At 33.3% G+C, this 26634-nt stretch overlaps 1 protein-coding gene and 1 long non-coding RNA gene across 2 annotated transcripts in view; one reads left to right on the top strand and one right to left on the bottom strand.

Annotated features, from left to right (window-relative positions):
• LOC118735705 (tyrosine-protein phosphatase Lar) overlaps nt 1–26634 on the top strand; it is a gene marked incomplete at its 3' end in the record, with an annotated part of 988245 nt that overhangs the window by 253650 nt on the left and 707961 nt on the right.
• Nucleotides 1–26634, bottom strand: part of LOC118735708 — a 54797-nt gene that overhangs the window by 13368 nt on the left and 14795 nt on the right. Inside the window, exon 2 of the long non-coding RNA XR_004992631.1 lies at nt 7186–7287. This is a non-coding gene — a long non-coding RNA (uncharacterized LOC118735708). The remainder of the gene's footprint in view (nt 1–7185; nt 7288–26634) is intronic.

Raw genomic sequence — 26634 nt, 5'->3', positions numbered from 1 at the left:
AGGTTGAAATTAACTTATTAGACTAATTAATTTAACATATTTGAGCAGGTGGCAAGCTTAATTAAAAATATCTTCAAAATAAAGTTTTGCTAAACCTCATTCCGTTGACAACCATATTAAAATTTTTGTAAATTCAACTGATTTTTAATTACCTATTAAGCAGGTGGCAACTCCCTCTAAATGACTTTCGAACTAAAGCAATTTTCTTTGGTATGCATATTAAAATATTTCATTTAACTTGTTATTTAAATTGATGCTAAATTTCTAGGTAGGTGGCAACCCACGTAAAAAAAATTAAGGTATAAAGCCTCAAAAACTTCGATTGATGCCTACATATATACATACAAACATATGTATTATTAATAAACTAATTAAGTAAATTGGTTTTAATTTTAACAGATGGCAAATATTTTCAAAAGTAATTTAGCTCGTTTTTTGTTAAAATATTTCATTTAACTAAATTTAGTTTTAATTTCTGAATAGGTGGCAACACTCGCCAAACATATTTTCGAAATTAAGATTTTTCAATCCTTTCTCGGTTGATACCCATATACAATATTAAACTTAACTAGTTGATTAAGCTGATTTTAAATTTCTAAACGGGTGGCAACCTTCTGCGAAACAATTTTCGAAGCGAAGCTTTCGTAAACCTCCTTTCGTTGATATCAGTATTCAAATATTTGATTTAGCAAGCAAATATAATTCCTCTAGCAATAGAATAAAAAGAACTATGTATGTACATGTAAAAATAGAAAATGCTAAAACAAAACTCCGAAACGCATTAACAAATACATACAAAACATACAAAACACACTAATAACATAGAAGCCATCAAAAATACTTTCTTGTTTTGCCACACTATTTTTATTTTATTTTTTTTTTAATTTTTGCTCTAAGCACTTTTTCATTCACTACTCTTCTGCTGCACTTGTAGGTGCTATCACGCAGTTTTATTGTTTTGCCACACAACTGCAAAGCACTACACGCATAACTACATATGTACATACCTAAATAATTATGTATTTACTTTTATATGCCTGTAGTATTTCCATACTCGGTAAGTATTAAATGTAGTAATATTTGTTGAGTCGGTTGCGCAGTGAAAGAAAGTTGTTGCATGCACATGAAACTTTTTTAATTAAGCATCCAAAGCGCAAAAATTTCATAAGGTTGCAAAGTGTTTTTACCGCAGCATTTTATTGGCGAATGTGAAGATTGGATTGTGGGTGCTGAAAGGACGTACTACATACATAGGCAAAGCGGTGCAACCCACATCCATGCAAAGGCAGACGTGCTTTTAGGTGTAAAAGGGCACTGATACACACACACACACGCAGACAAACAGCAATACATTCTTGCAACGCCTCCAAATGTTTTGCCGCAATTTTATAGCTGCTGCCACATGGTAATAAAATAACTATACACCTACTAAAAGTGTAAAACTAGTAGCCAGGAGACATAGCTATATTCTAATGTATGTCTAAGCAGATATGTATGTTGGCCTTAAGTTCCAGTTGTATCTGCGTGTGATTGTAGTAAATCGTGTTGAACATGCCCTTATAACGTTTTTAGTTTTAGGCCTTCAGTTGCAGGCTCTTTTTCTTGCTGGGCGTAATGCAACTTCTCAACTGCTTCAAACTTCAGGTTGTTAAGATATTTTCGCGCATACAGACATACATATGCGCATATTTTAAGGCGTTTTGCCCCTCTCTGTCTGTGTATTTTATGCGTTTTGCCACTTTTCATGTTTTACTTACTATAAGTTGCTTGTTGCCTGCCGCTAATGAAAATATTAATTTCTGCATTTATTGCATCTTCACATTTACTCCGCTATTGCCGCGTCCGCGGTGCGTTGTGTATTTAACGCAACGATATAGCGGTGAGCGTTGCGTGTTTTTAGGCGTACATGCTACGTGCTGTTTTCAAGTTGATTTTTGTAGCTTCGCCCAGCAAAGAGGTTGCAGCTGCTTGTCAGTTTGCTGCTGATTAAATAGAAGGCAGCAATTGGTTGTGCGTTTTCAGTGGTTTTGTGTTAATTACATTTTTTGCTGCTTTCTTGCGGGCGGTGCACAGTGGGATTTCGGCGGAAAAAAATTTAGTTTTTGAACATTCAATTACTTTGTTTGAATGGCTGAGCCTTACAAAGCAATATTTGAATGAGAAAAACTTATTATACGTTTTTACGAAATTCAGAACTCTATACAAAACCAGGCGCACAGTGCTTCCCTTCCGTATGAAATGTGGTCAATAATAGAATTATGGACGGATTTAATTGAAAATTCGCTTCTTAGTAAAATTGAGGACGCTAAATTCAAAAATGCAATTTGTTTTTGGATAACCTTCCATTCTTTCACTGTAAATGCAGTTTGAAGTTGAACATTTGGGTTCTTGTGGCATTTGCATAGGTATGTACATATAGTTCGCTCTGGTTTCAAAAGTGAGGTGTCAAATGACAGGGTTTGGCCTGTAGATGTGCAATAAAGTTTTATTTTTTTGAAACGGGTCGCCACCTGTTACTAATTTCATTAAAATTATTTAGTAAGTTGAATGAACTAGATATTACAATATGGGTACCAATTAAAATGGTTATGAAAATGCTTTACTTCTAAACGACATGTAGAAGGGTTGCCACATGTTTAAAAAATTAAATGCACTTTAATTAAGGGAATAAGGTAACTGAGTATCAGACAAAAGAAAACAATTGACATATTCAGCAAGAAATAAATGAAGAGTAAAAACATTCCTTAGTTAATTTAAGAGTCCTGTAAATGTAATCAGAATGTCCAGGAATGTAATCAGAACAAATCACTGATCGACAATATATGTATTTTTAATAAAATAACAAATACGACGTCGTAAACCTTTGGTTTGACGTAATTATTATTTTAGTTTAACTAAAATTTGACTTTACAAACAGGTGGCATCCATTTTCGTAGTATTTGCAAGCTAAGACCTTCTTAAACCTCTTTCGTCTGACTCTCATCTGGTGATACCTATCTATTTGAATACCCTTATTCCTTTAATTCCAATGGAATTAGATATTCTTAGCAGGTGGCAACCCTCTATATGTAGTTAAGAAATAAACTCTTTTCATACACATTTATATTGATACCCATCTCTTAATAATTCATTTAACTTATTAAAAAATTTGAATTTAGTTTTTTAACGACTATTTAATAATATAATAAAAAAAACATATTTTAACATATACTTTTTTTAATTCCATTAAAATTCACAATTTTATTTTAAATTTTGAGTAAAAAAAATGTTTTTCTGTAATAACGCAGGGACAACCTGTGCTTGATTTTGTCCCAAAATTTTAATTCCTGTAGCTCTCTACTATCTATATGGAAACAAGACACGTTAAACCAACATTTTATTTCAAAGAATATATTTTTGACACATTTTGCTGTGAAGAACTTACGCATGGCTATGCTCTTATTAAAATTCTGAGAATAAAATTTGTCGACTTTTGTGGCTTCCTGCGGCATATAGTTAATTTTTTAGGTGAATATCTGTTTAATTATTTTTAGTGGATAAATTACCTTTACGAAATACCAAACACGTTCATATTGTAGACAACGAATTTTTTGATTGTTGCCCACTTAGGCGGCACTGTGCGGCGCCGTAAAAGTATTTTTGTGTTGTTACTACTTCCCAAAACTCTTATGGTCTCATGTATAAAAAATAAACTAAATTTAAAGAGCCTAATAAAGTGAGATTTTCAAACAAATTTTCGATTTTTGAAGCACTCTGAATTTTGTATAAATGTGGGTGTTAGTTAATATGTTTTCACAGGTATTTAGAAAGTAGGTACCTGTACATAGTATCAGCTTTATCCTGGAAATTTACTTCATGATCTTATTATATGAATCGAGTCTAAATATCGCGCACTTTCTTCAAAGGTGTAGTAATTCAATATTTACCTCGTCTTATAAATTTAACTGAATACATTTTTCAAATAGGTGGCAATCCGCTTCAAATATAGGTATGTTCGACAGTAAATTTTCATAGATCTCTTTAATACTCGCATTGTAACTTTTCATTTATTTTAGCAATTTAAATGAATAAAATTTTTCCAACAGGTGGCAACCACCTCAAAAATATTTTCTGCAGCAAACTTTCTTAAACCTTTTTAGTTTGATACACATAATGCAATATTTAAATTATTTTATTAATTACGTTAAATTAAAATTTTCAAACAGGTGGCAACCTTCCACAACAATTGTTTCGGCTCTATGCCCTCTTAAACCTCCTTTGGGTTATGGCTGTCGACATATTGCAATATTTAATTTATCTTGTCAATTTACCCAAACTGCCATTTTTAAACAGGTGGCAACTCTTTAATTTTTTTCCTTCTATATTTTAAGTTAGGACCTCAGGCAATACATTAATGAAAACTGCATTCGATTCCACTCATTAGTTTTGGAGTGATGCTTATACAAACACACAGACAGACATACTGAGAAAACTTCTAAAAATTGTTAATTTAGCTTCTCTTGCTCTCATGAAGACCCACATATTTTTTTTTTTTTTTAATTACTATAATGTACAGACATCGGCCTGTCACAATTTTGTTATATCTAGAAATTATGGCATTTATGGCATTTTTAAGAGTTAATTTAAAAAGGTGCTCATCTTTTCTAACGCGGCTAAAGATGTTCCTGAGCTTCATCTACAAAGCCGTATTAGTTTAGCTTCGGTTATGGGCACGTGAGTGGAGTGTTTCATACTTCCATTCGCAGACCTCCACTGGGTGAGTGCTCGCTGTGAATGGTCGCCAGAAGAAGTCAAATTACGATAAATAGTCTTGCTTTTCCAAAGAAAATTATGCAGGTCTAGGAGTTCTAGCTCCGATATCGCTGCCAGAGTGGAGGAGAAGGGTTACCCCAGATGTTGTGGGCCGCCTCGACTGCGGGCCCTAAGTAGTAAATTAATTCCTCATAATTCTTACCGTGATAGCTTCTGCCAAGAGAACTCGCTGATATTCGCCAGCGGTGGAGCATAGGCGCAATAACTCCGGTAAGGGCTAAGTTTAAAATCACAATGAAAAAGTGGACCTAAGTCTGAGGCAGTTGTTCTAAGAGACCCACCAGCTCTGCATTTCTCTTCTCATAAGTTTTTCTAAATATTTAGCTACTGCTCATAGATCAAAATCCGCACTGGGCGCCTTGAAGTTAATAACTAAAAGATTGGTACCGCGGATTTCTACTCTTCTTTGTTTGACAAAGCATACTTCAATTAAAATGAACAGTACGCCTTCTTTCGACCATTTTCCAAATAAGGCCCGGTGCCCGCATATTTAGAGTTGTATTTATACAAATAACTTAGTTGACAATCCGTGGGCTGCGCCAGTCTTATTATCTTTGAGCCGTGTCGGAATCGATACGTGATTATCGATAGAAGAATCGGCATCTTGGCATCTAAATACGCCACCGGTAACAGTAAATAGAATAAAAAGGGTGTCGCAAATAATAACTAAGTATTGCTTTGAACTTCATTTTGGAAATCTGAGTAAATTTATAGCGTGTTTTCCTTTTCTTTCTTCATTTCTTTCATTTCATTTGTTTCTGCTTTCGTTTTTGCACAATTAGATCTAGTGCTTCGAAGTGTTTTGCTTTTGACTACGGTTATTCTTGGCTTGGAGGCTAATCTTCTTTTACCACCCAAGTATTGAAGTCGTCAAAACCATATCGCTTTTTTTGTTGTCATTTGTTGGAACAGGCTTTCTCATTGGAGGGAACAAAATTACTTGGCGACGTAATTTTTTTTATCAATAAAAATCTTATAGCGACCTTGATTTGGGCCCTATCGCATTCTTTCTTCATAACTATTCGGTGACATTTTTGCTTCGACGTGGCGACGCCAGATTAAAGGAGGTGCGTGCCGTAATAAGGTTTAAAGCGAATGTCGGAGTGAGCCGAATCGGTGCGCCATTCGTTCGATATTCAAAATGTAAGATTAAAGCGCTAGGCTTGCAGAGGTGCAGACTGGCTTTATTTCTTCGAAAAGAGGGGCTACCTGTTAAAAATTGTATTAAAATGATTTAATAATAAGTGCCATCAGATCGGCACTGTTCATTTGATTTTCAAAAATGAGGTACCTACCAAGTTAAAGCGATTAGCCCGTGTATGTGTAAAAAGGTTTTATATTTTCGAAAATAGATGCCACCTTTAAAAAAAAATAACTTCAAATGATTTAGTAATAATATCGGCATCAATCGAAATGGTTTTAAAAGGCTTTATTTCTTAAATTCGTTTAAGAGGGTTGCCACGTGTATAAAACAATCAAATTCAACTTGAAATAGCAATTTGGTAATTGAAGTGCATATGCATCACAACGTGGGTGTCAGACGAAAGAGATTTAAGGTTTTAGTTTCAAAATATTTTGCAGAGTGTTGCCACCTTTTTGAAAATTCGAATTTAGTTAACTTATAAACAATTAAATATTAAGATATGTTTACCAAAAGACAGTTAAGAAATCTTTAGTTTGAATACTAAAATAATTTTTGAGGTGTTTAACGAGGGTTGCCACAGTTTTAAAAGTAAAATTCAAATTATTTAAAAAGTTCAATAAATTATTACAATATGGGTATCAATCGAAATGGGTTTTAAAATGGCGCTATATCTGGAATAAATTTGAATGGGTTGCCACCTGTTTAAAAAAATTAACTCAACTAAAATTTGGGCAAATAGGTAATCGAAATAAATATATATCGCAAGTTGAGTGCCGGACGATTGAGTTTGAGGAAGGTTTTAGTTTGAAAATATTTTGCAGAGGGCTGTCACTTGCTTGAAATGTCGATTTTAGTTACCTTGTGTATACGTATGTATATGAAGTATTAAAATATTGGTGTCAAACAAAATGGTGCTGAGAAATGCTTAGTTTGAACACTAGATAAGAACATTTTTGAGGTGTTTGAAGAAGGTTGCGACCTTTTTAAAAATTTAAATTCAAATTATTTAAAAAGTTAAATGAATTATTAAAATATTTGACACCCATTTTAGAATCGGATTAGACATTTTTTATTTCTGAAATTTTTATAGGGCGGTTGCCAGATGTTTAAAAAAATCAAATTCAACTTAATTCATCAATTAACTAAAATATGTATCACATTGTTACACGAATGATATATATTATTTTACAACTTTTTTTAGTTGTACTACTCTACATTCTGTTAATTACCTTAATCGGTAATGATGCCACTGTTGTAATGCCGAAAATCCTATGTTTCATGCCAGTTAGTTCTTCCTGATAACCGCCTTAATATGCTTTCAGCTATGTTACCTGAAATTAAACATACATAGAAATAAAAAAATGTATTAACGATTTTTGTGTCAATTATTGCTTGAAGAGCATAAAACTAGCTAACATTTCCATCACACTGTTATATTCATGAGTACATCTAGCAAATATGCATAGCATAACTGCGAGTAAATTTTGAATTTCCACAGTACGCTGCTATTAACTCCAATATAGTAAAACAGCAGCATTTGATGAAATTTGTGCAGAAAAAAAAAACCAAAGAATCAGAAATCACAAATGTTTATACCACATTTTCCTTTCCTATCTGCCAGCAGCCAGCACTTGATACTCCAATGGGAATTGGGTACATTTCGTTAAATTAAAAAAGACAGAAATGCACTCGTAAATGCACTGATAAAGTGTGCATACATACATATGTATGTATGTATGTAAAGGTAAGGTAGTGAGTGAAAGACAGGCCGCCTAAAAGTAGGTCGCGCATTTATTTATGCAATTGCACTCAAAATGTTGACATTACAGCAAAGATGGCTGTTTTTCGTTTCTTGTTGTAGTCCTTTCATACCGTTGTTATACATAGGTACATATGTATGTGTGTAGGTACTTTCAATTGCAATCTCTGACTGTATTGCCATTTTTTGCATTTTACATTTCACATTTTTTGCATTTTACATTAAGCTGTAAGCAAAATTTGACGTTTACCATACAAAAATGCACACACGTACACATACTCGTAAATGGGAAAATTGAAATTTTATGTTGCCTACAAGTAGGCCTCATAACAGCCATATGATGCACAACGACATGTACATATACTTAATATTGCACAGCAAGTAATGCAGCGCTAAGGAAAAGCAGTTAGTTGTTTGTGGCACACTGAAGTGCCATTGCGAAGAGATATGCGCCTACATATATGTATGTATATGTAAGTACATATGTGTATGCAGGAAGAACTCTTCATGCAACTTACAATGTATTCCAGCAGGTAACTACACACGAAAATACCGACTTTTATGCACCTAAAATGCTGTGCCATATGTAAGTGTAGTGCAAACAGTCAGCCCAGCCCGCAAGCGTGCCAGCCGTAGTGAGCTGCAGAATGCCATCGCAGTCATAACTGATGAACTGATGTGCCCGGAATGCCCGTTTGCTGAATGCTGTTGTAAGCGAATTAACAAACAAAATTTTCAATTTAAAATGGATTTACGCGAGCAGAGAACAAAACGAAGAAGAAGTGCAGCAGAAAACTAAGAAAGAAACATTGAAAGTTGTGGAATTTCGTAGGAAAAGCTTGCGCCATTTGTGTCGTTTCGTCAGATTGGCTGAGTAGTCTGGAGAGGAAGGTATTTACAAAGTTTCTTGTCAGCCCATCTTTGTGTTGTTTGAAAGAACTACAACTACAGCTTTCAGCTCAGGTATATTTGCACAAGATTTCGAGTAGATTTAGTTTACTACAAATATATATAGTTTTGAGTAGAGTATGCAATAAATATTATTGAGCTTGTCTTAAGCAGGATTAAAGAAACACATAAATAAAGCACAGAGTCAGCAATAGCATGTACATATGTACGTAGTAAACGAAGAAAAAGTAAAGGCACGCCTATTGCTGTTTTGTAAGGCTAAGCGCTTTTTAATTCCCATTTATTGAAGTCGATATAATATTGTATCGTCGTAAGCTGATTACTTCAAAAACAATAATCATGAATAAAAGTAATGTCTAGTTTTTAAATAAACATAAATTTTGTTATACTTTTAAGTAACACAAATTAATGTCTAGTTTTTTGAATAATACATTCTTATTTTCATTTTCTGAATTACCCAAAATTATGTCCAGTTTTTAAAATATCTAAATGCATATCTATTCAAACGAACAAAATATATATGTCCACTTTTTAAATGAATATATGTAGCTACATTTTTAAATTACTAAAAATGTCAATTTTTTTAAATGACCAAAAATTTATGTCCAGTTTTTAAACGGCTAACAATTTATGTCCAGTTTTTAAATTACCAAAAATGTCCACTTTTTGGGTGGCCAAAAATTTATGTGCAGTTTTTAAACGTCCAAAAATGTCCACTTTTTAAAAGACCCAAAAAATGTGTATCCAGTTTTTATGCTTCCAAAAATGTCCACTTTCTAAATGACCAATAAGTTATGTCCAATTTTTAAATGCCCAAAATGTATGTTCAGTTTTTAAATCACCAAAAATTTATATCCAGCTTTTTATGCCCAGTTCTCAAAGGATAAAAAATTTGTATCCGCTTTTTGAATTACTAAACATTTTTGTTCAAATTTTGTTGTTGCCAAAAGCTTATGTCTAATTTTTTTTTAGATCCCAAAAAAAGCACAGTTTGTAAATGACCAAAATGTATCTACAATTTTTAAATTTCCAATATCTGTGCCCAGGTGTTTTAAATGACAAAAAAATTTTGGACCGTTTTCAAATTAGCAGAAGTGCTTGTATAGTTTTAAGTTAAAAAAGTAATAATAGCAATTGTGTCAAGTTTTTTAATCACCAAAACGTGAAACAAATTACACACAGATTTTAAATGTCCAACTATTTATGTCCGCTTTTTATATTACCAGCAATTTTTGCCATGCTTTAAAATGCCAAAAAATTACTTATGCTGGATTTCCACTAGGCATTAAATGGCAAAAATATAATCGTGTCATTACATTAAAAAAATCTGCATTAAGTTCATTTCCATATGGCATTTTTTTTAAATGGCATATATTTTTTGTCATTTCAATGCCTAGTGGAATTTCGGCAGTACACTTTTTAAATGGCCAAAAATATATGCCCAATTTTTATGTGAAGAAAAATGCTACTAACATATAAATAAGTACCTTGGCAAAAAACTTACGTTCACTGTTTAAATGCCCAAACATGTACGCCCGCTTTTTAAAAGTCCAAAAAATTTGCCTACAGGCTTTAAATGGCCAAAAATTTATGTCCAGTTTTTTATGACCAAAAGTTTATGTCCAGTTTTTTATGACCAAACATATATGCCCAACTTTTAATTAAAAAAAAAAAATATATCCAAATTTAAGATTAGCAAAAATGTACGTTCGACTTTTAAACACCAAAAAATTTATGTTGTTTCCAATCAAGAAGAAAAATTATATTTATGCTACTGGCATAATGTAAACGGACGGGGCATTCGTTTTCAAATGACCTAACTTTATTTTCAGCTTCAAAATGACAAAAAAATTTACTTTCAGTTTTTTTTTTTTGACCAAAACTATATGTACGTCCTACTTTTAAAATTGTACATATGTACATGTGAAAAATAATAGGATTACGACATTTTGACAAGTTTCGGCTATTTTTATTTTGTTTGTTTAATGCTTATTAATTTTTTTTTTTATAAAAATACACCTCACTATCTAACAAAAACCATTTAAAACTAAATTTCACACTTTGTCGAAAAATGTACCAAAACAAAAACAACAACAACAAACGTTTTACTAAGAATTTGTGAATAAAATGTATGGATGCAGTTTTATAGCCCATTTAATTCTTAAGAAAGTGCATTTTTCAAGTGCCTAAGAATTCGCGTTGATTTTTGGTAATTTTTATTGGACATTTTTCCATACCAACAAAAATGGTCGAACCGACTTTGTATGGAAAAAAATGCGTGTCAGGAATTATCAAAAATCAATGCGATTTCTTAGCCACTTGAAACTTGCACTTTCTTTAGAATTAAATGGGCTATAAAACTGCCCAACTGTTGAAAATTTTACTTATAGGGTTTTTGTTGGATAATGAACTGTGTTTTTATAAGGAAATAATAAACATTAGACAAACAAAAGAAGGAGTAGGAATGTTATACAAGCGCTACGACAAGCCAAGCAACTGAAAATCAAAAAGCTCAACTATTTAGAAGAAATTCAGAGAGATGTAAGTCCAAGCGACATATTTAATAAGACAATAGCGCAAAATAGGCTTATAGTAGCACTGCACATTAGTGGGGTCCGCACAAAATTAAAATTGCAAAATTATAAAAAAAAATGTTAGGGGTCGCTACCAGGGTTTGAAAATTTTTATTTATTTTTTTTATTGGAAGAATTCTACAAAATTTTGTCTTTGAACCGCTTTAACTCAGAAAGTTTATAAATTTATATGAATAGTTTTCAATAACATGTCAAATTTATCAGATTTCAAGGCAAAATGCTGTCGAATTATTGCGATAAAAAAATTTAAATTTTACAAAAAAAAATAAAAATTAAATTTTCCTAAAGATTACCAAACTTTAGAATGCGAACTCGGTTCTGTCTCCTATAAATATGGCCAAAAAATTCTATTCAAGGGTGCAACGTATTGCCGAAATTGTCTCTACCAGTGTGTCACTCATACGCACTGTCGCACAACTATGTATGTTCTCTGTTCTCCTACAGCTTTTTGGCTATACGTATAGTCTTCTATATTTCTGCTGCCACGTACTATAATACATATATACATATAACATTTGCGCTTTTATGTAACTATTTTGTTTTTTAAACTTTGTCAGCTACAACGAAATACACTCAGCTGAATATGATGAGTTTATGAATTTTTAATATTAATAAACGTGTATGTGTTTTGTGTTTAGTGTTGAAGTGTTATAACGCCATGCCTATTTACAAAATATATTCGAAAAAAAGTTTAATTACAAAAAAAAAAGTCAAACTCGTATATTGCTTGAATTCAGACAATGCGAAGTCAAGGAGGGGGCATATTCATACCCGAAATAAATTTGATTCTAAATTCAATTGCATTTTTTTTTAAGATATTCCATTGAAAAGGATGCCAAAAAGCTACAACTAACTTTAGAATGCACTCTGTTTTGACTATGAACATGCCGATAAAATTATTGACAGAATTTAAACGTTCGTTCTTCGAGTAGATGCTAGCTACATATCTACTCAAGTCATGCGAATAGCAGTCTCAAGTCGGTTAAATGTTCTGAGACGCCTCCTCCAATTGCTTCTCATATTCTTTTCTCGAGCACATATCATCTAATGGAATACTGTTATCTGCCGGCACCCAGTAGAAACTGACTGTACGACCGCAAGGAAGATGCCGTATCAAATGCATAGATCTTAGCCTGGCAGCTACTAAAATTATATGGACGTTTGTAAACATCTTTCAAAGGAGCAAAAGAAACCGTCAGACGCAACTAATGTGCTCCACCCTGACCTCAATCGGAATACAAATAAGTATGAGCCCATGCTGCATTACGGTTGAGCCTGCGCAAAGGGTGGAAAAGCCAATACTGACTGCCAGCAAGGTCTTGCCGTGTGTTTGGCTACCAATCATTCACTACGCTACGCCCAACGATAACAATCGTCATTGTGACCTTTGTTGTTAACAGTTGAAACGCCTGAAAGAGGCAATCGCCTCAGTAGGTCATTGGTGTCCCATACGACATGTCACGCACATCGACTAAAAGGAAAAATTCTGTTGAATAGAAACAAATTCATTTTTGGGTGCACCAGGACGAATAGGTATTGAAAATGTCCTTTTAAAACTTTATCCTTGAATATCCAATTTCCAATATTTATTTTTGAAAAAAATTTATGCCAATGATTAATATGTTAACTACCACATTCTCGAATTTCGTCCTTCTAACTTTATTGGTTAAAAAAAAATTTTTTACACTCTAATAAGATATTGATAGTTACAATATACATAAATGAAGATGCTGGAATCGTTATCATGGAACCATGTAAGCGCTCTAAAAGAACAAACTGACCGTATGATGTGCGGTTTAAATACTTGAATTGTTTTGTACACAAGGGCGTTACCAACATTTCATCTAGGGGGGCAGGAGTTTATATAGAGAGAAAAAATTTTTTAAATTAAATTTATTTTTTTTTTGTTGGGTATATAAATAGAAGATGTTGGGTTTAAGAAAGTATAAGTTTCTGGTATCCTTTACAACGATACCAATTTTTGTTTAAATCAGTTTGTAATTTTTTTGTTCAAAAATTTTTTTTTCTTATAAGAAAAGGTCCTTTGTGTTTTTAAGTGTTTTTTCTATTTTTATATTCGAAGTATACAAATATGCATACCAGAACGAAGGGGGTTTAACGCATTTACAACGATACCAAATTTTTAAAAATCTGTTAGTAATTAAAAAAAAAAGGTATTTTTGCTATGTTTCTATATAAATACATATATATTGGCAAATAGTTAAATCTATACTATAATAAAACTGTAGATTGTTTGTCTTTTTGTCTGTTTGAACTCACTAATCTCCGGAACTACTGAATGGATTTTCGTCGGGCTATAACTGGGATGTAGAGAGTGACCTCGGACGTAACCTAAGGGAAGATTCTTTCATCCTGTGGAACAGGAGTATTATAGAAGATTACGCACTCTCGGAAAACCTTGCAATACTTGCAGATATCTCACAGTGGAAATAAGAGCTCTTAGCAAGGTTCTGCTCTTCAGTCTTTTCAGCCTTAACTAATAATTTTTACATTACAAACCGTTTTTGCATTGCAACACTATTTTTTTGTATTGGTCAACGCAAAAGTAGGTCTTATAGGGCGTCGCGAAGCAAGCCAGGCACTTGCTAGTAACAAATAACTTTTTGGAAAAGCTAACTAATTTTCTTAACTACATATGTACATACACTGTCGGAACAAAGTATTGGCACAGCAAATTTTTCACAATATATGCAAGAATTTTCATTCTAATATTTTTCCGCAAATTTTGTATAAAAATATGGTTCATTCTGCAACAAAAAACATAAAAATATAATTCCTAAACTTTGTGCAAAACTCGCGAAAATTCAGAAAATTTTCATGAAATTTTTCAACTTTTTAATCAGTTTTTTTGGATTTTTTTTTGAGTATGCAGATTTGTAGCTCAATCAGTTTTATTGTAATAAAGTGCAAGTTTTAAGTAGCTAGGAATCACCGTTGATTTTTGACAATTTTTTTCACGCAGTCTCTCTTCCATACAAACAAATTTTTTCGAAAATACCTTATATGGAAGAAATGCAAAACAACTTCAACAAAAAAATTCTTAAAAATCAACGCGATTTTTGACTAACTCAGGACTTGCATTTTTTTTACTTGAATTTAATGGGCTGCAAGACTGCATACTCAAAAAAACTCTAAAAAATCTGATTAAAAAGCTGAAAATTTTGATGAAAATTTGCTAAATTTTCGTGAGTTTTGCATAAAGTTTAGGAATTTTATTTTTATGTTTTTTATTGTTGAATGAACCATATTTTTATACCGAATTGCCGAAAAAATATTAGAGTAAAAATTGTTGTATATATTTTGAAAAATTTGCTGTGCCAATACTTTGTTCCGGCAGTGTACATAATATGTGGCATTCAAATGGATATCAACTCCTTTAATGATAAATATATAGAAGTATCTATACATAAATCAAAAGCGCCATCGATAAATGCAAATAGTTTCGCAAATATTTAGAAATGCCGATAACTTTTTCGATAACAACATCGATAAGAAAATCAATAAAAACAATTAATATTATATACATATTAATAACTAATTAAATGACAATATTAATAAAATTATCGATAAAGAAACCCGATTCAGTGGGACACTTGCCGATTTATCTCCAAACAAAGTTGCACAATGGACGACGGGAATGCGCTGAAAAATGCATCATTTCTTAGTTTATGTTGCTGCATTTTAATTTTATATATGTAATTCCCTCTTCTCTTAAAACTATACATACTTAGTTCAGGCATATGAGCGTAAGCAATTAAAAAAAGCATTGCGCGACACAGTCGTCGAGTTTACGAAAACACTCCTTATTCCATTGTCCCAAAGCACTCCAATACTTTTACCTATATACACATACAGTGACTCTCAGAAGTACGCATCTTTTACATTGATTTTCCTTACAATAATGAAAAAAATTTTCGTAGTAAATTTTTCAAGTTGTTGGGACAGTCTGTTGTTTTTGGAGATTTTTTTTTTTTGTTTGAAAGAAAACGTTCAACCTGTCAAAAATAAAATTATAAAAAAAATCAACGGATTTTTTAGTGACCTAAAACCTGCGCTTTGTTAGCTAAAAAATCTGATTAAAAAGTTAGATATTCACTAAATTCTCCTTATCAAATTTTCTCCAAAGTTTTAGTTCCTTATTTGCATGGCTTTTGTTGTAGAAAGAGCTTTATTTTATAAAAAATTATCGAAAAAAATTTACCATGAAAATCATTTTGAATATCGTAAAAAGTGTATTCAAAATACTTCTGTTGAGCCACTGCATGTACACTTACGGCCCAAAGTATGTATCCAGAGATTTTTCCATAATGTTTTCAGCTATTTTAATTGTAATTGTTTCCGCTAACTTTTATTAAAACCTGGTTTATACTACCACAAAAAACATAAAAATATTATTCCTAAACTTTGTGGAAAACTCTGGAAAATTCAATAAGTTTTCAACTTTTTGAACACATTTTGTAGACATTTATTGTAGTCCATTAAATTTTAGCATAAAAAGCGTGAGTTTCAGGTAGCTTGCACTTACCGTTGATTTTTGGCAATTTTTCCGCGCATTTTTCTTAAAAAAAAAAAAATTAAAAAAACTCTGTATGCAAAAAACCCGGAAAAAATCTCAAAAACAACGTCATTTTTAGAAACTTCAAACTTAATAATATTACTACACTATTACACTGCAAAACTGTATTCTCAAAAAAAAAGTTAAAAATATACATTGAAATTTATTGAATTTTCCAGGGTTTTGCACAAAGTTTAGAAATTTTATCTTTATGTTTCCTGTTGTAGTAGTTATTAACCATATTTTTATAAAAACCAAAACTAGCGGGAAAAAATAAAAATTGTTACATATCGATGGCTGAGTGGAAGATCGACCTATCTCGTCGGCAGCCAGTTCGAAAACGCCCTATCAGACAAATTTTCAAGAACGCTTTCTCTCAGAAAACTTTTCAAGAACGGTCTACTTCACAAATTGATTGAAAATGGCCCTTTTCAATGTATTTTCGTTTGCGATAGAGCGTTTTTGAACCAAATTCTGAGATAGGGTGTTTTTCAATCAAATTCTGAAAAGTTTTCTGAGATAGGGCGTCTTTGAACTGGCTGCCGAGATAGGTCGATCTGCCACTCAGTCATCGATATGTTGTAAAAAATTCTCAGGGCAAATAATTTTTGGCCGTCAGTGTATACCTGCACGTACATACATATGCTCATATACTTCCTGCACTCGCATGCTGTCACTAGCATTCTTTAATGCCACTTGCGTTGCATGCCACGTCGTAAGTTTGTGGGAATCAATGTTATACCCGCAACAATTTAATCAACACTTAACTAACGCTTCGCGCCACCGCTCCAATGGGGTGCCCACATTTTCATGAGTTTAAGCACTCGATTCCGCGTCTAAGTAGCAGCGTTTTTTTCGTTTCATTCTACTCTGTCTGAGCTGCCATTTTCAGCACTTGACTGCCGCTTAAACCGCGAAAATTAATAAAATTCATAAGCGCCGCAATGTATGCAACGCAAGCGCAGAGATGTATGTGTTTTTTTTTTTTTTTGTTTGGTAGCTAACAAAGCAATTTTCTTTTTATTTTTGCACTTATGGGCGCTTGTTATTGCAAGCAATTTGTTGCTGTGTTGTTATTATTAAAACGTCCGCCGCCGCCGCCGCCACTAAATGAAATTAATAGATTTCCTTTGGCAGGAAGTCTGATTTTTTTAAATTTACTTTTTTATTTATTTGTTTTTGTTAATTGCTTTTTTCTTCTATTTTAAGCGCGCTTGTGCGCGATAACAATCTTGTGCTTGCTCTGCAACTGAAGTAGGGTGGCAACCCTTTTGGTTAGTGCTGCGGCAAAATCTTCTATGCGAGCGCACGCTACTGGCAAAAAGAACCTATCAGCAACAAAAATAATGTTATTTTGTGTTGATAAAAAAAAACAAATGAAATCGGCTGCTGGCTGCAACAACACTTAGTTTAAGCTATCTTTAACAGCCCTTATACTCATCACTTGTAGCGCCTGCTGATATGCAACACTCATTAAACTGTTGCCTGGCGTACTTTCTTTCACCCGCCTCATTTTTGTCCATGCTGCCATTTTCATGGATGCTCATAATTATTAGTGGCACGTTCAAGCTTACAATTAACAAATTTTGTAGTTCTCGTTGTCACTGTTGTTGTTGGAGCTGGTGCTGGTGTGGAGTTCGTGGCCTTAAAAAATACTAATTTTAGCAAATTTTATGAAAATTTCAACAACTCATCATCCGGGTGACGACGACGCCGACGCCGCCGATGCCGATGCCGATGCCGATGCCGCTGCTGACGCTGCCACTCCCCAGGCTTTCGCTCCATTTCTGTGCGCATTCATCAGTTAGTATGTGTGTATGCATTTGTATATCTGCTTGTGTGCGTGTGCATTTGCTTTGCTTTTATGCTCATTACCCCTGGCAACCATTTTTGCAACAGTTTTTGCGGCTATTTATGGTGTTGCATGCCTCATTATTTTTTGGCAAGCAGAGTAAAATTATAGTAGTACGTACATAGTTCTTTCGCTTTGTCCTTTCGCTCGCTGCCGCTCTCTTAGGTACCACCATATTTTTAATTCATAAATGCAGTTTTGCACTCATTTGTAAGTTGTTAAACATATTTTTGCTGCGCGCACAGCTACATATATTTATTGTCCTTTTTTTTGCATTAATTCTCATTTTTTTTTTTGTTTGCGTGTACTGCGCTGAAATTACAATGCGCTGGCAGCACTGCCAAACTAGAGTTGTAAGCAGCCCAAATGTTTTTTAATGTGTCACACTGTGAGGTGCTGCGAGCGTGTTGCTTGGTATAATTGAGGTAATTTACATGCATTTGAAGTTTATTTAGAAAGCGTTGTACATACATATACTTAGATGTATTTGCTGCGCATGAAAAAGCTAAACTTATTTAAAAACAAAATTTTTGGCAAAAAGGTTGCCAGTTCTAATTTTTTAAAGTGACTTCTTTCGCAATAATAATGATTCCATTGACGAGTTTGATTTCATATGTAGCTAAAAATAATATAAATTTTATCATGGAAGACAAACAAATTTTATTACAAAAAGGTGCTTAATCTCTGAAGATTCTAGAACTAGGCCAATGTGTCTTTCAAAAAATGTGTCAATATCTCATTGGTATATTTTATTTATTTTATCCGTAAAGCCCGACGGCTATTCCATTATGCAAATGTCACTTGAATTTGAATTTTAAACAGGTGATAGCCATTCAAAACAAATTTCGCAACAAAGTTGTTTTTCAACCTGTAACTGAATAAATTTATTTTAACTTTTAAGGAGATTGCACCTTTTTTAAAATATTATCGAAATAAAGTCATCTTCAACATATTTTGCTTGACTTGACATTATTTTGTAATGTTTCATTTTACTTATTGATTAAATTTTATTTGGCTTTGAAACAGGTGGCAACCCATTTTTAGAAATATTTACGAAACAAAGCTTTATTCTACCTCTTTCGATTGACACCTATATTGTTATACTTTATTTATCTTATGAAAAAATGGGATTTGACGTCGTCATTATCATCTAACGGCAGGCTTAGAGAAAAGCCAAATGCGGTAGGTTTCGGCCTAAGGAAGACGGAAGTTAGATGAGCTAATATGAGTGGGCATAAAGGGACGAGGTAAGTGTCGTCTTGCATCTTATTGGACTGAACAGATTAACGTGCTACAATATCCAGAATGGAGTTGTGTTAAAGTAATGCGAGCTCTTCTTTCGCGATAGGTGGCGCTGGTCTCCGATGATGCAATTCAACGGGTGAGAGTCGATGAAGGTGTTGATTGATTCTCGATGATTGACCTGTCTATGATATACCATATTTGTATAGTCAGTCTGATGCATCGGATGGTGTATTATTATTCCCAAGACAGTCAGTTCTATATGCCGGAGTTTTTCCCGACGAAGGAAGGTTATTTTACCTTACTGATTACTAAATTAAAGCTATTTTTAGTAGTCGTGTGATGATTTCTGACAAATTTGACAATAAGGAACCGGTTTTCGAAATGAAGCGAATAACCAAACACCCTAGTAGTAATGAAGCTAAAACCTACTAGAAGAAATTAAGACGATAGCTTAGAGTAATATTGCGAAATTTTCGACAGCCATATGCAGAAAAATTCGAAGCGCATTCGTTGGTGTGTCATTTGCCGCCGAGGAGCGACCGCTATAGTAAAAATTTGTTCGTGGCTTCTATTTTCTTCCGGTCCACAAAGTTTTACACAGCTGAAGAGCTAAAGAATTCACTTAGTAGAAAAATACTCGTAATTATTTATTCAACACATACAGTGAGTGTGAAAAATAAGTATACCTTGACGTTTTGATGATTTTAATTATTTGTTGTTTCCTTGCCAAACTTTTCTTATTTTTTTTTTATTGAAAAATATAGTTTATTCAACAGCAAAAATCACAGGCAATTTTTTTTTTTTAATTTCATACAACTCGAGAAAGTGCAACAAACAATATTTCGATAAGTAATTCATATAAGAAAAGATTGTGTTCATGCGTTACATGAAAAACCTCAAAAGTCAACGGCAATCTTTGGAACTTGAAACTTGCATTTTACTGAGATTTAATGGGCTACAAAGAAACCGAATGGAAAAGGTGTCTTGCATTTGCCCCAGTTCTGAATGAAATAAAAAAAAAATTATTAAGGATTGTGGTTTTTGCTGTTTAATGAACTATATTTTAGCAAAAAAAAATAAGAAAAATTTGGGACTGAAAATATATATAACATAGCCGGTTCGTATGGCCGAGCTGTCGCCCTGCGCTGAATGTGTGCACAAGTATGTATAGAAACGCATTTTTAGAAAGCAAGTGGCAACCCTATTAAACAAAATTAAAAACTTATTGCAAACCTAATGGCCAAGCCCTTTCATTTCACATTTTATGTTTCTAATGCAACGAACGTTGTGGATATTATAATTTTTTATACAGGCGGCAACTCTATTCAAAAAACCAAAACCTTATTGCACATCTGGAGGTCAAGTCCTTTCATTTAACAACTCACTGTTTAGTCTTACAATTTTTCGTACGGGTGGTAATCCTCTTCGAAAAAATAAAGGCCAAGCTCTTTCATTGGACACATAATTTTTTATAATTAAATGAACTGTGCAAATCTGGTGTAATTAACAAAAAATACCTTCACTTAGTAGATGTAGGGTTGACATTTTTTAAATATGTATGTGGCAGCCCCACTAAAAAAAAAAATAAAAGCTTACTGCACATTCGGAGTTCATATCCTTTTACTTCGTACTCAGTTTTATGTCCAACTTACCTTGAAGATTTTATAGTTTTTCAAAAGGTTGTAACCCTACTAAAAAAAATACACTATTAAACATCTGAGGTGAAGCTCTTTCATTTGATATCTCACTTTTTGTAATTAAATAAGCGGATATTATAATTTTAAGACATGTTGCAACACCATAGAAATTCTAAGTACTAAAGATAATACCCCTGCAACACAGATTTTTCTTAACAAAACCTAGTCCGAATCCGTTCTGTAATTCTCTAGATCAGCGTGGTCAAAAAATAACGACTTTGCTTTATACTATGTAAGGATAAAATAGGAATTTTTAAATAGGTGGCAACCCTACTAAATAAAGATAAAAAATTTTGTACATGCTAAGGCCATGCCCTTTCATTTGGTATCTCATTTTGTTATCCAACGAATGGTGAAGATCTTATAATTCTTAAACAGGTGGCAACCCCACAAAAGAAAAACATAATACATTATTGCACATCCAAAGTTTTTTTCATTTGACAGTGACGGTGCAGAACTGAAACCTTCACCTGTTAAGAGTAAAGTACCAGGTTGACCGAACTTTGCTCGGAGTGCATATACTATTCAAAGTTTTTAAGATTTGCATAGCTTTAAAAAATATATTAGAAAAAAAAAATGGATTTCGATATCTATTAAGTAAATTTCTTACTCCAAAATTTAGGTGACAACCCCATTCCGAAATACACTGGAATGAATGGTAAATATCTTGAGCGTATATGTACTGCGTATACATAAAAAAAGCTGATGGAAATTAACAAAATTAAAATTTGTATTACATAGAAGCGTGGCAACTCCGATGTAAAATATTTTCTGACCAACGTTCTCGACAATATCTTTCATTCGATATCCATATCGCGATGTTTTAGATAAATTGTGTAAATTCGAAAATAAGCGGCAACCTTACACTATTATCCTAAGGGATAAAATTTTGTATTTGGGGAAAGAATGGGGTAAGAACCTTCTTGTGTTACCCATGAATAGTAAAATTTTACCTTTTTTCTAAAGAAAAAAATTATATAAATATGCGATTCAAAATAGGTGGCAACCCTATTAAAATATTTTTGAATTAAAGATCTTTAAAATACCTTCCATGTAATACCTATATTATGATGTTTTGATTCATTTGTAACTAATTTCGAATAACGAGTCTTCTCGGAGATAAGATAACCTTAAAATCCAAAATTTTATCTGTGTACAAAATTTCCTCAAAATCATTAGAGCCGTTTCCGAGAACCCTATGAATATATATATATATATATATATATATATATATATACAAGAATTGCTCGTTTAATGTAATAATATGTAGTAATTTTCTCAACAGGTGGCAACCGTACTCAAAAAACAAAACATTAATGCTTATCAAGAGGTAAATCCCTTTCATTTTATACATCAGTTTTCGTAATGTAATGAACGGTGAGCCTCTTATATTTTTTTAGAAAGGTGGCAACCCTATATAAGTTATAAATACCGAAGATTACTCTCCTTTTGATACAGAATATACTACAGAAAATGTCGTTCAAATCCGGTCAGCAGTTTTCGACTTTCCTTTATATTATGTAAAAATAGATAAAATCGTCAAATCGTCAGGGTATACATATTTTTACCCCCACTGTGTGTTGCATATCGATTCGAAGCTACATCATTTTTTAAAAGAATAAGTGTAAGTTTAACTCGTTACTTTCAGCCACGTGAAATTAACACTAACTTATTTTCTGTCCGTCACGATGCTTAACCCTTTTCATTCGCATATACGGCATACATGTGCCGAATTTACCTTTATCATGTCAATTACGTGTTGGCATTACAAAAAGCGAAAGCTGGAAAGCATTTCCAAAATTTTAGCAATTTTTGTAACATAAGAAAGGAATAACGCATTAAATACTCCATGGCATGCATGTGGTAGCGATTTTTCTTGTGTAATTTATTTTCTGTGACCATTTAACTGTTCAACAGCGCCAGAAGAACGTTTTTCTTTGCACAACATTTTTGCTTCACTTTTTCTTTATGTATGTAAAATAGTTTCCCTGATCGTCTTTGGCTCTTCTTTTGCCCGCATACTAACTACTTTGCTTAGCTTACCTTTAGCGTATAGCTCATTAGGTATGCATGTGCGCACGCATCCTTTTTGCCTGCCATATACGCGCATACACCTACACACAAACATGGCCGTACCCACACCCACACATTTCACATTATTCGGGGTTTCATTTCTTTACACAACTTTTGACCAATTTCATTCAATTGACATTCGACCACAGCACGCACGCAGACCACCAGCACCACGAAAACCGAGACCAAATCGAAACGGTAGCGAGCGTACACCAGCATAGCCACAACTAATTCAAAGCAATTCTAACAGCTGCATAACAACAACAGCAGCAGCAGTAACAGCAACCCTGGCAGCAGAAAATACACTACATACAAAGTGTAATCGTCAATTCCAAGTCAAGTATACGACTAGGAGGACGACGATACGGCTGCCGTGTTAGCTAGCCACAAGCAGACGCGCACGCCAAACCACACTTGGCACACATTCATATATGCATACATACAAATGTGTGTACATTGCGAAATATCAAAAGAAATTTCATCGAGCGGAAGTCTAAAAGAACTTGAATGGCATTCATTCGAGTAGTACATAGTTACATGCTGCTAACAGTGCGGGCGGTACATTTAGCTGCAGCTAGAACAACAACAACAACAACAACACTAACTGCAGCAAAGCAAAAAAAAAAACGGCATTGTACTAAGTGTCCGTATGTGTGGTGGCACATACAGTAGTGAGGATTTGCTATTTACTTACTTATCAGTTAATGTGAGCGAATCTAGATGACAGTCCACCACCAGTGGATGGATGTAAGCGTAGAGCTACAACGACGTAGTATTCACGTATCATTTGGTAACTTTTGCAAATTAAACAGAAATGATGAGGAAGAATCTTAAGGGCGTTGGTGAGTGCGACAAAGGGTGTTGAGTTTAGATGATTTTATTTGCAACAATTTCTTCTAAATAAAAACCTCATTGGATCGAAGGCATATGTTCAAAGTATGTAGGTTATTACAGATTTACTAAAAGGAAAGAGGGTTACAGTATATGCCGTTGGAAAGATACGATTTGGTACTAGAAAAACGTTTGTGGCAGTTCTGTGATTGGGCGTGCATCTTTCACGTCCAAATGCTCTGGAAGGCGTATTGTCAAGGCCCTGTCGCACTGTGTCGATTGCCCTGGCGATAAACATTGAATAAAAAGCTATCCTGAGCTATTTGAATAACACTGGATACAAATGAGGTTCGATATATGGCTGTCACAGGAGTTAACCATGGATCGAGTTTCCATCTCCGAATTGGAGCTGAGTCGCAACAAAATCGACCCATTTAAACAGATAGTGGCCGGAGACTTTATACAAAAATGGTCGTGGCTGAATAGCGGGGAGTCGGCGCAAGCGATGGTCAAGCCAGTATTGACAGCCATAAAGGTTTTGCTGTGTGTTTGGTGGGATCGGAAAATAATCATTTACTATGAGCTGCCCGTACAGCATACTCATAATGCTCAGTTAGCCTAGATTTAACTTAACTTACCGTAAGAAATCGTCAGTGATTACCCAACACGTCAACTTAACCCTTTCTGGACTGTAAATCTATAATAAAAAATAAATAAATTACACGACAAATTGAGAGCATCCTCCTTTTTTGAAGCCGATAACGATCACATGGACATTCCTAACAAATTATAAATTCAATTTCCTCCCCAGACTTTTTCCCCAAAAAACTTTTCTTATGCTTAGTATTCTGATTTTTTAAAAGTATATTTTTGTCTCCTAAAAATATATATTTTTTTTTTCTCCTGATAATATTTTTTTCCCTGAAAAAGTTTGTTTTTTAATTTTTTTTTAATAATTTTTCCTAAAAATTAACCTTTTTTCCTAAGATAAGAATAAAATTCTTTTCCAAAAACTATCTTTTATGCTAAAAAATACTTTTTTCCCAAAAAATTACTTTTTTCTCCAAAAATTTGTTTTTTTCTATAAACTATATTCTTTTGTTAATAAATTATTTCCTAAAACATACATATGTATTTATGTACCCACTTTTAAATTTTTTTTCTAACAATTTGAATATTTTTTTTTTAACTTTTTCTTCTAAAAACTAGTTTTTTTTCTAAATTATTGTTATTTTTTTAATTTATGGCAAGTTCGCCTAGTTTTAGTAAAACATTTTACTACTAAAATTTTATAATAAAAAAGCTAAGTAAAAATTTTGCAAATAAAAAAGAAAATTTTGCACTTCTCAACCCAATTTTGTTATGAGCGAATAACCATCTAGTAAAATTGTTTTCCTTGGTCGTCAAAGGGTTAAGCTAGAAGCGAAAATATTAGGTTTTATATATTCTTTACCAGCAGCATCGGCAATATCAAAAATTTTCTCTTTACTTATGGACAGATGTACCTTGTATTAGACTGGGACTTTGAACAGATCCTGTTCAATCTGATCTGAGCCTCTGGCATTCAAAACGTTGAATTTTTGTCTTCAAAATTCTATAAGAAACAGCACTTCTGTTCAATTTATTTTTATTAAGACCAAGTGAGCGTTTACTATCAAATTTGCTTCTCTCGCCAATTTTTCTGCAGTTATCAACTGGTTTATAGAAAAAAAAGAAGTTAAATCCGTCGTAGCTCAAAAGGAAAACTATTAAGTAATAGACACAGTACATAATTCGATATCTAGTTCGATGTTCCAAAAGCACATTGACACACCCTTTATTTTCCTAACAGCAAACTGTTTGGCATCTATTTTGTGCCACTATTTAACCTCTCTATCACACTTTTGCTTGCTTTCTTACTATCTTGCCAACATAGAATGCAAGCCAATTGAACATTGTGGCAATATAATTTGTTGATTTACCGAAAAAACGTACAAAAATAAGAAGTTTTAAGTCTGGCAGGAAAATTATGGCAGGAAATGATATGACTGATGTACTGTGCCGACACACACACACACACACTTAAACATACTCGTTATACTTCAATACCCTGCAAAAAATTGCGCAACTAATCTCTAAAGAGAGTATTCCGAGATTACGCTCAATCGGATACAATTCGAGGTCAATTAGTCTTCGACTCATCTCTAACGGGTACTATTTCATATGCGGCGTTGGCACAGAGAGGGCGTATTCGCTTAACAAACCGGGAACTCCGGTTCGAATCGCAGCTGGCAAAAATTTTTATTTTTATTTTTTAAAAGTGATAAGTCGCTATTCATACCCGTTCGGGTATAAACGGCAACATATAGTCTCTTCACAGGACATGCTCGAACAAAAGCGAACCGTTTATTCCATAAAAAAAGAGATCAAAAGTGGTATAAATGGCAAGTTCCTTTGCTATTGCTCTCGGAGTCACCCGAATTAGTCGCATTTTTTTGCAGGGTAAGTACAAAATTACATACATACAATGGTAGAGCAATTGAAACTTCGGTAAAGAAGGGGTCACCATGCAGTAGATAAACTTCCAAAAGAGGGAATGTATAGTAGTATCAGTGACAACTGAAATAAAGTGTCCACCAGCATGCCAAGCGAAAAGAGTAATTCAAATAAACAGTTTTATGGACATCTACATTAGGTCGGGTTAGAAAATGTATATCAATAACTTGAGAGCGAAATGTGGTTAAGGAAGCAAGGAAAATTAAAAATGCTTCGTTTGGAAAAGGATTAAGGTACTTGCTATATTTTTCTTTGTTTATATTGAATGAAAGGCAAATTTGCTAATGCCAAAAGAATTACCGAAAATCCGATAAGTCCAAATTATTTAGTACGAATTTTTTTTAATAAAGATCATAAAAAATCTTGTATTCAAAGTTTTGCGAAATACTTGCAGATAATGGCTATGAGAATTTTTTCCTTTTTAACAACTTTCACGCTAAGCTAGCGATATGGGCAAATTTAGAACGAACTTCAAATAAAAAAATCTAGATTTTATGAAAACGGAGGTTTTAACTTTTTGGGCGTGACTAACACAAATATTCTTATCACGCCGAAAATTTTTTCTAAGCAAGTTTTTAAATAAGGTCGTGATGATTCAATAATTTTC

This window comes from Rhagoletis pomonella, unplaced genomic scaffold (genome assembly GCF_013731165.1).
Source record: "Rhagoletis pomonella isolate Grant_MI unplaced genomic scaffold, Rhpom_1.0 Rhpom_scaffold_00003, whole genome shotgun sequence".
Taxonomy (NCBI): Eukaryota; Metazoa; Arthropoda; class Insecta; order Diptera; family Tephritidae; genus Rhagoletis; species Rhagoletis pomonella.
Note: the sequence above shows the minus strand (reverse complement) of the source record. Positions and strands in the feature narration are given on the sequence as shown.